The following is a 10,913-nucleotide window of genomic DNA, read 5'->3' as shown; positions in this document are numbered from 1 at the left end:
ATGGAAATACTGATTTGGATCCAGAAGAATATTAAAACAATTATTAATTTATTCTAATTTTGCTAATCTCTGCATTTAATTATCTCCCATCAGTTTAATGAAATGAAATAATAACTTTACTTTTATAAAATGTAGCCCATTTTGCATTTTAGCTTATACTTATAAAAATAAAGGTTTAGAAATTGTCTTATGATATAGATGATATAATAAAACTATCCATTTCCAGTGTGAAAGTAATATGAACATTCTGTATTCAAAGGAGAAAAGTTTTAAAAACTAGTATTGTACTTCCAAGGAAGAACAATTGCAGAAGCTTCACTGTATCCCTTTCCTCTCTAGAGATGAAGATGACTTTTGCTAATTTTGAAATTGAAAATTCTTTTACACATATTACTTCCTGTCCTTTATATCAGGAGGAATAAAGTAGGTGAATCCCTTGAATAGAATGCAAACTCCTGGCCAGGCACAGTGGCTCACGCCTGTAACCCCAGCACTTTGGGAAGCTGAGGCAGGTAGATCATTTGAGGTGAGGAGTTCGAGACCAGCTTGGCCAACATGGTGAAACCCCATCTCTACTAAAAATACAAAAATTAGCCAGGCACGGTGGCACATGCCCAGTAATCCCAGCTACTCGGGAGGCTGAGGAAGGAGAATCGCTTGAACCAGGGAGCCATAGGTTTCAGTGAGCCCCCAGATTGCCCACTGCAATCCACCCTGGACAACAGAGCAAGACTCAAAAAAAACAAAAACAAAAAAAAGCAAACTCTGTTTTGATCTTAGATCTCTCTGTAACATTCTGTTCTCCTAATTGGTACCTCGGGAAATCTGGGCCTTTGTAATTTTATCATTATCTGGGCCTTTGTAATTTTTTCATTATGGTGACATTCTTGATTTTGCTCAACATTCTTGGGTTGTTATTTTTGAAATAGTCCCTAACTTTCGTTTGGGGAAACTCCCTCAATCCTTTTGCGAGTGGTACCTTAGTCTTCCCCTAGGCATTGGATGCTGTTTTCCTGAACAACCAGTTGGAACTGATTTATACTTGGTACTTATACTCTCAAGAAATAGCATATTAATTACTGTTACTAAGATCCCTGGAGCTTCCTCAGTTCCTGCCCTTCCTGAAGCCTTGTTCTATGTAGCTTTTATTCAATTTTTTGAACTATCCTTATAGACTTTTTTTTTTTTTAGACAGAGTCTCACTCAGTCTGTCTCCCAGGCAGGAGTGCAGTGATGCGATCTCAGCTCACTACAACCTCCACCTCGCGGGTTCAAGTGATTTTCCTGCCTCAGCCTCCTGAGTAGCTGGGATTACAGGCATGCACCACTGCACCCATCTAATTCTGTATTTTTAGTACAGACAAGGTTTCACAACGTTGGCCAGGCGGGTTGTGAATTCTTGGCCTCGGCCTCCCAAAGTGCTGGGATTACAGGCCTGAGCCACCACACCCGGCCTATCCTCATAGATTTTTAGTATCTTTCTCCCCGACCAAGTTACCAAGAATTACTTTCTGTTGCCTGCAGCCAAAGAAACCTAATTAATACATCCATTTAACTGTGTAGAAATTCAATTCTATACCCATTAGAGTTATCCTATATTTATCGTGTTATTATCTTCAAAGGCCCCAACGTCCCAAGGCAGCAAGAAGAAATCACATGGACGTTGCTGTTTTTCTTTCCTGCTGTGGCTCAAATGTGAACACACAGAGCATATTCAATATATTTATCTGTTTGTGTTAATGAAATCCCAAACATTAGGTCTGAATAACAACAACAACAAAAGGATCTGAAAATCAGCTCTTTGTCTTATTGTACATTAACCACGTTTGGAGAGAACATTATTAAATCATCTGGCAGGTTGAAGAACTAGTACAGTTTTTGAAAGTCGGAGCTACTTGTCCAGTAGCCTGAGGGCAAGCCAGTTACAGGAAAGTATGTTGGCAAAAAGGACAGGAAAGGCTTTAGATTGTGTCATTTCTCAAATGTTTGCCCACATTTGACTTGTATTTTCACACATTTATACCACATCTGTTTCTTAAAATTGTTTTAAGAAACTCATAACAATTCTTTTGTGCTATAAATCGCAGAAAGATTTTATGTGAAATTTCAGCTGGTTTTAGGAAGAATTTATCTTTTCCTTGGTTACTATAAGTTATTATTCAGTTTTTACAATTTGTCATGAAAACATGCTATGCCATTTCTGTGCTACTTTAAAGAATTAAATTCTATTTGTAAAAGTACATATTTCATTGCACAAAGGGTTGTATTTAATGGATAAAGGGACTGACAGATTAAAAAAAAAGCCATGAAAACAATGCTAATTCAAAGGGATACAGACATCAAAAGAACAAGGGAAAGAAAAAGTATTAGGAAAAAAAAAGAGTAATGAAATGTTTTTAAAAGAAGAAATGAAAAAGGTTGAGGCCCCAAATAGCCTAATGTCCTAAAACGTGTGGCCAATTGATCAAATTAAACCTGATAATGTTAATATAATTATTTTTTTCCTGTCCCTATTTCTGTAGGATTCTACAGTTGTGCTTCACTCTTCCCTTTCTCTGGGCTCAGTCCCATCACTACGAACTGGAAATAATGAATTCTAAAACAGCAGGAACTGTGGTCTGGTGTCAGGTCTCCTCTGCTCCTTGTTCTATCCTTTACTATTTGTTTTCACTCACTGGTATATTTCTATTTGTTTCCACCATATGCCCCATCCAGAAATGGAGTCATGCTTTGATTCTTGTGTTAAGGATGTTTTTTGCTATCTATAACAGAAACTTTGAATACAGTAGCTTAACAAATCAGAGTTTTATATTCCATTTCTCATACCTAATCCAGAATTAGGTAAACCAGGACTTGTACATTGCATCACAATGCCATCAGAGATCAGAGCTTTTCTGTCTTTTTACCCCACCATCTTTAGCATCTTTATTTATATACACTTGATCACAAGATGACTTTTGCACCTTCAGATATTAAGTCTGATTTAAGGCAGCGAGATGAGGAAAGAGTAAATGCAGTACTTTTGTTTTAGGGAAAAAGGCTTTCTTAATATCTCTCCTTTCTCTGCTATTGGATTTCTATGTGTCTTATTTATCAGCATATTAGTTTTTGATGCATAACAAACAACTACAAAACTTCAATAGCATACAACAATAAACACTTATACATCATGATCTGGGATTCAGCTAATCAGGGCCGGGCTAATAGGAGTGGGTCTGCTGAGTTCTGCTGAGCTCCCTTAAACATTTGCACGTTAGCTGAAACTGTGCTCTAGGCTGGATGAGGCTGGGTTTGGTTGAGGCACCTTTATTCAAGCGTCAGCTCTGCCTCATCATTTTCTTTTCCTCTTCCTGGAACCGGGAGACTATCCCAGCAGAGCAGAGGTGCAAGATTAAGCAAATATATATATGCAAAGCCTCTTGAAACCTCTTGAAAGCCAAGGCTTAGAATTGGCAAGGATCATTCTGTTGGCCAAAACAAATTACATGGATGAACTCAGAGTCAGAGTTGGAGAGCAAGCAAATTTCCATGACAAACCACATGGCCACAGGAAGAGTGAAGAATTTGGGCCTTTAATGTGATTTTCCAGGCAGTCAGTGCCACACAACCATGTCTCGCTATAAGAAAGGCTGAAAAATAAAAACATTTACCTGGGACATCACTATTGAAACAAAACTTATTTATTTCCTACCTTTCTTCTTTTTTCTTCCTTCTTTCTCCTAATTCTCTTCTTCCTTCCCCTCTTCCTTTTCTTTCTTTTTTCTTTTTGCAAAGAAAGGTAGTGGAAACAGACATCAGGTAGGCAGTGAACATTGATAATCATTATTTCCTATATAGTACTCTTATATCTTTAGTGTAATTGCTACTGGACCTCTCTAACAGCCTTCCTTTCTTGTCCATTGCTTATTCTATTTCCTGTTTGTGAATACTGAACCTTACCCACTTGCTGGATTTCCCACTTGTTGCCTCTTGCCATGCTCCCTTGATGTCATCTCATGCCCTTGCTAGGAGTTTCCCTGATTGCCTGCATTGAATCTAGGAGTCTATACATCTTAGTCATTTCCAGTATCCCCACTTAATTTTTTTTTTTGGTGGGGGGAACGGAGTCTTGCTTTGTCTCCCAGGCTGGAGTGCAGTGGTATGATCTCTGCTCACTGCAACCTCCCCCTCCCAGGTTCAAGTGATTATCAAGTGATAGCTGGGATTACAGGTGTGTGCTACCACACTCAGCTAATTTTTGTATTTTTAGTAGAGACAGGGTTTCACCGTGTTGGCCAGGCTACTCTTGAATGCCTGACCTCAGGTGATTCACCTGCCTTGGCCTCCCAAAGTGCTGGGATTACAGGTGTGAGCCACCGCACCCGGTTCCCACTTAATTTTGACCAACATTAAGTAAAAGAAAAATGGAAAGAAAAATGTAATGACATTTTTGTGAATCTTAAATACAGCCTATCAAATTACAATTTTATCTGACTAAATCATCAAGAAATAAGATTAGATAGAAGATAAAAACATAGACAAATTAAGGCTGAGGATTTAAAGCAAAAGCAAAAATGAGAGTGTCAAATCAGTAAGTATTCCTGAAAGCTGAACGTGGGCAGGGCTCCTTGAATGCAATCATTATTGACTGAAATCAGCTGAGGAAATCTAGTGGCGAACACAGTGGGAGAGTGTGAAGGTTGGTGTGGCCCAGGAACAACATGACGGGAAAGAATGATGCAAAGTCCCAGCTGGACAGCAGGACTTGGTAAATTAGACTTGTTTCTGACATTTTAGAGACAATTTTTGAAGAAGCTTGAACAAATTTTCCTTGAGCAACGCTTTAATGTTCTTGTTTGTGTTCTTGTAAAATGGAAGCTCTCTACCAAATCTTAAATAATATGTTTCTGCAATATTGGCTGCATGCTGTTCCCATTACTTTGCAGTATTAATAGAATTCAGACATAAATGTGATTATTAAAACCAACACAGGTGTTTGGTCTTTAAAATAGAACATTATGAAAATATGCCTTAAAAGCAATTTATAATAAATCAAATAGTTTCCTTCCTTAATTCTCAAAATTTAAGAAAATGTTTCCTGGAATACTGCCCACATCCAGTTGAATATATTTATATTTATGGTATATATCTTGATCAAAATGTGTAAACATAAACAGAACAAACACAAAAACATAAAACAAAACACTAGTTGGAACAAGGAAGCCCAAGTTCTACCGTTGGCTGTAGCACTAATTTGACATGTAAATTTATGTCACTTCATGTCTCTAGGCCTCAGTTCACACATCTGAAAATGTGATTGTGTAGCAATCATTTTATTTTAAAGAAACGATGTAATTATAAATTACGTTTAACTAATATAAGCTCATAGTAATAAAGTGAAGTATTACTGAAGATTGCAAAGGTAAAATATACCTGATTTTTTTCACTAGTGCCTAATTCTTACCTTTAATTCAGCAGTAACAATCTCTGTTACCAGTATCTTGTAGACTTTCAATAACCTTACCTGCATATAAAAGTATAGTAATTCTTAGGCCCTGGTAAAAGAAAAAAAAAAGTGGGTCCTTGTGTCCAGCACCCAGCACAGAGCCTGGCACACAGTGGCCCTCAGTAAAGGTCTGTTTCACAACTGATACCTGAATGACTTGATCCATGTGCCCCAGGTCCTGCCTTACAAACTGGTTGGTGCTAAATTTATTTTTCTCCTGTGTTCCGGCATTTTTCTTCTCAGTCTACTATATCACTAGAATTTAAGCTGTGCCCTTGAACCTCACTCTGTGGCTGGGGTTCTACTTGACTCCTGATACATATTTTTCTGAAGTCAACTACGGCTTCCCATCTGGTGGCAGCCTGGCACTGCTGGGCACACCCAGTTCTTGTCTCAAGCCAAGCCAGTCTCCTCTTGACAATATGGTTGACTCTTCCAAGTGTGGTGACTGTGTCATAAGAAAACACATAACAGAATGGGTATTTTTAAGTTTTGCGGTGTTTTCTCATATGTCTATTGTACAGTTGGACCATAAATGAGCACCTCGGGCCAGCACCATCATCTGCAGGCCATGACATAAGTACAGTGGGGCTGAATTTATTGGCTCTGAGTTTTCCCAGCATGACCTCAAACTATTACTTAGGTTTTTATATAAGCAAGTAGACTTTTGGCTGATACAGGTTCTAGCACAGATGCCTGAAGGAGTGACATAGAATATGTTGCCGATTGACTGTCTAGAGGGACTACTGTGGAATTTGAAACCGTCGGAATATCCATGGGCTTTCCCAAAATAACTTTTCTGGAAGTGGTGTTTTTGTGTCAGCTAATCTGCTTGTCTGACAGGCTATTATAATAAACACACAGGGCCATGAAAATGCTCTTGCCATATTTGGTTCAGATTTAACATTTTATTTAATATTCCATGGACAAAAGACTGCATCTGTAGATTACAGGCTAAAGACTGTGTATGGGTAGTCCAATCAAAAAGGATATAATATATTATAGATGTTTTTAAAAAAGATTGTCTTCTACTTAGACTAATCTATGTTGGTTACTTAAATTAATTGATCAGATAAAGTATTATCTAAAATTGAGCTAAATCTACTACAATGTATTATATTTTGATTAAACATTTTTAGGGGAGGATAAAAACCAAAACAACCGTGAACCCCAATGATCTTTTAACTTTTTTCAGTTTACCCATCTAAGTTCTGTAGATCTTTTATATAACTTCTTATTGTAAAAATGTATTATAACACCATCAATGAAAATTAAAATGGCAAAATATTCCCTCAATAGCTCTGCTTACATTTTCTCATATTCTTGTAAAGTTCTTGTTACCTGAGTATGTCTAAGTTTTTAGCATTTTAGTTGTAGGGTATAATTATATATCTTAGTTCTTTTTTAAAATTAAGAAATATTTCAAATTTACAAAATAATATTATGAGCTGACGTACATATAGAACTAAGCTTTAACAAATCTTAAGATATTGGCATGTTTTCTTCAGCTATCTTTTTTTCAAAAACATCATAAAGAAATAAATTAAACATTGTAGAGTTAAGATCCCCTATACCCTGTATGCCCTTCTTTAGTTTTATTTTTCTTGTTTCTTCTTCAAAGGTAACCATTATCCTGAATTTAGTGTTTATTTCTCTTGTGCATGACTTTTTACCATGCAAGTATTTAATCTTAAGCACCCTTGAACATTGTTTTTCACGGTTCTATAATTTATATAAATGGTATTATATTAAATATCGTTCTTTTGCAACTTATTTCCCTCCAAATATATGTTAGAGATTTATTTATGTTGATACATATAGCTTTAGCTCATTCATTTGAAGTATCACATCGTAGGCCTTTATATGAATATACAGTAACATTCATCCATTTTCTGACTGAGCTGTGAGCATAATTACTGCTTTACATCACTGGCTATTGGAGTAGTTTGTTATGCAGGGTATGTAAACCAACTTTATTAGATATTGACAAGTTGCTTCTCAAGGTATTTGCACCAATTTTATAATTCTGTGATTGCTTCTCAACATACTTGCCAAACCTTGGTATTGGCAGGTCGCCACGTTTTCGTTAATTTTATGGGTGGGAAATGGTAAATGTTACTCTTTTATTTTGTGTTTTTCTGGTTGTTGGTCAGTTTGATTATCTTCTCATATGTTTGTTAGCCATCTAGATTTCCTATTCTGTGACTTGAATATGTTCCAATTCCATACTTATTTTAAAATTTGGTTGTGGACATTGTTCTTATTAATTTTCAGGAATTTTTGCATTTATTCTAGGTACTAGTTCTTTTTCAGTGACGTGTTGCAAATACCTTCTTTCAGACTTTACCCTTTGCTGTATTAAAGTCCACTTTATTAATATCTTCCTTTGTGGTTTATGTAATTTGTATTGTTTAAGAATTCTTTTTTATAACAAGGTTATAAACATATTCTATATTCTCTTTTAAACATTAAAAAATTTTGTTTTTAACATTTTGGCTTTAATTCCTTGGGATTTATTTTGGAGTATGGCATAGGATAGGCATATTATTTAATGTTTTACCTTTGAATAACCAATTATCATAGCCCCATTTACTGAATTATTGGCAATGCCACTTCTGTCATATATCTAGTTTACATATTCTTGTGTCTATTTGCTGGATTCTATTCTGTTCCTGGTCTGCTAGTTTATCTCTGCCAATGCTCTCCTAGCTTGAATGACAAAACCTTACAATAAATGTCTTCATATCTGGTCTTTAGTTCTTATTCATTAATTTTTTCTTCATTTTTGCCCATTTGATCTTTCATATTTTCTTAGGATAAACTTATCAAATTGCATGGAAGACCTTGTTAGGATTTTGATTGGAATTACATTAAACTTTTATGTTAACTTTGGGACATTTGACATTTTTAAGGTGTTGATCCCTGAGATTCATAAATATAGTATCACTATTCTTTTAATCAGATCTTCAATAATGTCTTCTAAAGTTCTCTATAAAAGTCTTGCATAGTTTGTGTTAATTATAAGTACCCTTTGATGTATTGCTGTAGAGAATGGTATCTTTTTCTTTTACATTTTGTAATTGCTTATTAATGGTAATGGACTGTTTTTTAAAAATGTTATCTTTTGTGGGTACATAGTAGGTATATATATTTATGGGTTACATGAGATATTTTGATGCAGGCATGCAATGTGTAATAATCACATCAGGGTAAATGGGTATACATCACCTCAAGCATTTATATTAATATCCTTTTAGTTATTTTAAGAAGAACAATTATTTTTAGTATAGTCATCCTGTTGTGCTAGCAAATTCTAGGTCTTATTTATTCTTTCTATTTATATGTATGCATTAGCCATACCCCCAGAAGGCCTATTTTTGTTCATTGACTTTATTATATATTCAGCAATCCTTACCTCTGTCATTAATTTGAATGGTAGGTTTAAGAATTATCTTGGATTTTCTGTGTGGACAATTATATTGTCAGGATATAAGTGCTGTTTTTTTATATTCCTTTCCTGTTACTACTATCGTTTCATTTGTTTTTCTAGGTCTTCCGATAGGCTGTTGAATGGAAGTCATGATGAATATATTCTTTTCTTGTTTCTAATGTTAAAGAAATATCTTCAAAGTTTGTTTGGCTTGTTGATAAATATCCTTTATCAAGTTATGTTGGTCATTACTCTTTGTTCTTAGATCTCTGCCTTTTTCTTGCAAACTGCATCTCCCAGACACTCCCAACTGGGCTTCTGCTATGTTTGGCTAATAGAATGCACTGTTAGGAGACAGGAGTGGAAGAAAAAATGAAGTTGGGAAGTTTCTCTCCTACTCTTGATGCTTCTTCAGGTAGTATCTGACAGGAGTTCCATCTCCTAGAGACAGTTCCTTTTTCCATGGTCCTCGTTCATGCCAGAGTCTTTATATACATCCAGCCCTTGCCTGATAGCCTTGGGTCTTGGCATCTACCTACATTACCTCCTCCCTTTGTACCTCACATTAGGAATGTTATAGCTTCCTGCTTCATTAATGTCTGTCACCTTTTAGGACTTTGCACTCTCTCCACACCTCTGTAACTAGTTCCTTATGTTAAATTCCTTAAACAGGACAACTTGGTATGGGATCTATCTTATTGACTGGACCCCAATAATACATCAGATTAGAAAAGTTCCAGTCCCTTCTTTGTTTGCTAGTGGTTTTGTTGGTTTGCTTTGTTTTTTGTTTTAATATAGTGAAATTACATTTTACAAAATCATTTTTGTTATTGAGTTGCTATATGTGAACAACCGAGAATTGTACATATTATTTCCCTTTTATTCTGTTAATGTGGTATATTAAATTTAATAGACTTCCTAAAGACACTTCATTTTTGCACTCCTTGGGTGAACCCTATTTGTTTATGATGTCCTTTTAAGAACATTGTGCTGATCATCAGGTGGGAGAATTCTTACATGTTCCTCCTTTTGCAGGGAAGATTAGAACATGATGATTGGGGTTCGCATAATATGTGATTAACGTTTCTGTGTAATCAGGACTTGCAACATCCCGAATGCTCTTACCTGACACTTCTTAAAAAATAAATAAATAAAAACACAGTGCTAAATTTTATTGTTTGCTGTATTTTAAAAGAATTTTTGCATCTGTGTTCATGAGTGTAATTATTCTATAATTTTCTTTTCTCGTATTGCCCTTATCTAGTTTAGTAATGCAATTTCGATGCTCATTGTGAGTTTAATTTGTGTTCATTTCAAAGGTAATTGGTTATTTATTTCAGCTTTTAGGACTCTTTATCCTTGACAATTACAGTTCTATTATGATTTTACTCTTTTGAATAGTTATCTCTTTAAATATTACTTCTGCATTGTTTCCTTCATGCTTTTATTATATTCCTGTGAGATTTACATTGGACACACTTTCACCTCTGTGTCACTTAAAAATGTAATTACTTCTTTTAAGTAATACCATGTTTTTATTTTATTTTTGCAAGTTGAATTTCTTAGATTTTAATTCTTTTTTCATGGATATGATTCATTTGTCAATTTAAATACTGTAAATATTGATTATAAATTCTTTGTCAGTTTTTTAATAAAATTAATTTTATCTTCAGTATATTAACATTCTGATTATATATTTTTTCTGGTTGTCTTTCAGAGCTTTAGATGTGGTCCCAGTATTTTGATTTTTAGCCTCATTTTGAATGGTAGTTTCTTTCCTCCTTTTATCTCCTTCTCTGCTTGCTCCTCTCTAATAAGTGTTTTTTTGTTTCCACATAGGCTCCAGGTCCCCAGTGAGAACCAAGTGTTTTAATGTATTTTGGTGCCTCTACACTGGTATAATTTTGGTGATATTGCAGATCCAATCACCAAGCCAGCTATTGGCTTAGTTCTATTTCCAGACTTGAGCCTGTGTTTGTGTCCTACTACCTTGCCAAT

At 35.3% G+C, this 10,913-nt stretch overlaps 1 non-coding gene across 1 annotated transcript; it reads left to right on the top strand.

Annotated features, from left to right (window-relative positions):
* Positions 1 to 9,909: 9,909 nt before the first annotated feature.
* On the top strand, positions 9,910 to 10,045 carry LOC115934182 (U8 small nucleolar RNA). The gene has a single exon (XR_004070005.1). It is a non-coding gene; the product is annotated as a U8 small nucleolar RNA (small nucleolar RNA).
* Positions 10,046 to 10,913: the final 868 nt, after the last annotated feature.

Source organism: Gorilla gorilla, chromosome 2 (assembly GCF_029281585.2).
Source record: "Gorilla gorilla gorilla isolate KB3781 chromosome 2, NHGRI_mGorGor1-v2.1_pri, whole genome shotgun sequence".
NCBI classification, from domain to species: Eukaryota; Metazoa; Chordata; class Mammalia; order Primates; family Hominidae; genus Gorilla; species Gorilla gorilla.
The sequence above is the reverse complement of the archived record's forward strand: the minus strand, read 5'-3'. Positions and strand labels throughout refer to the sequence as shown.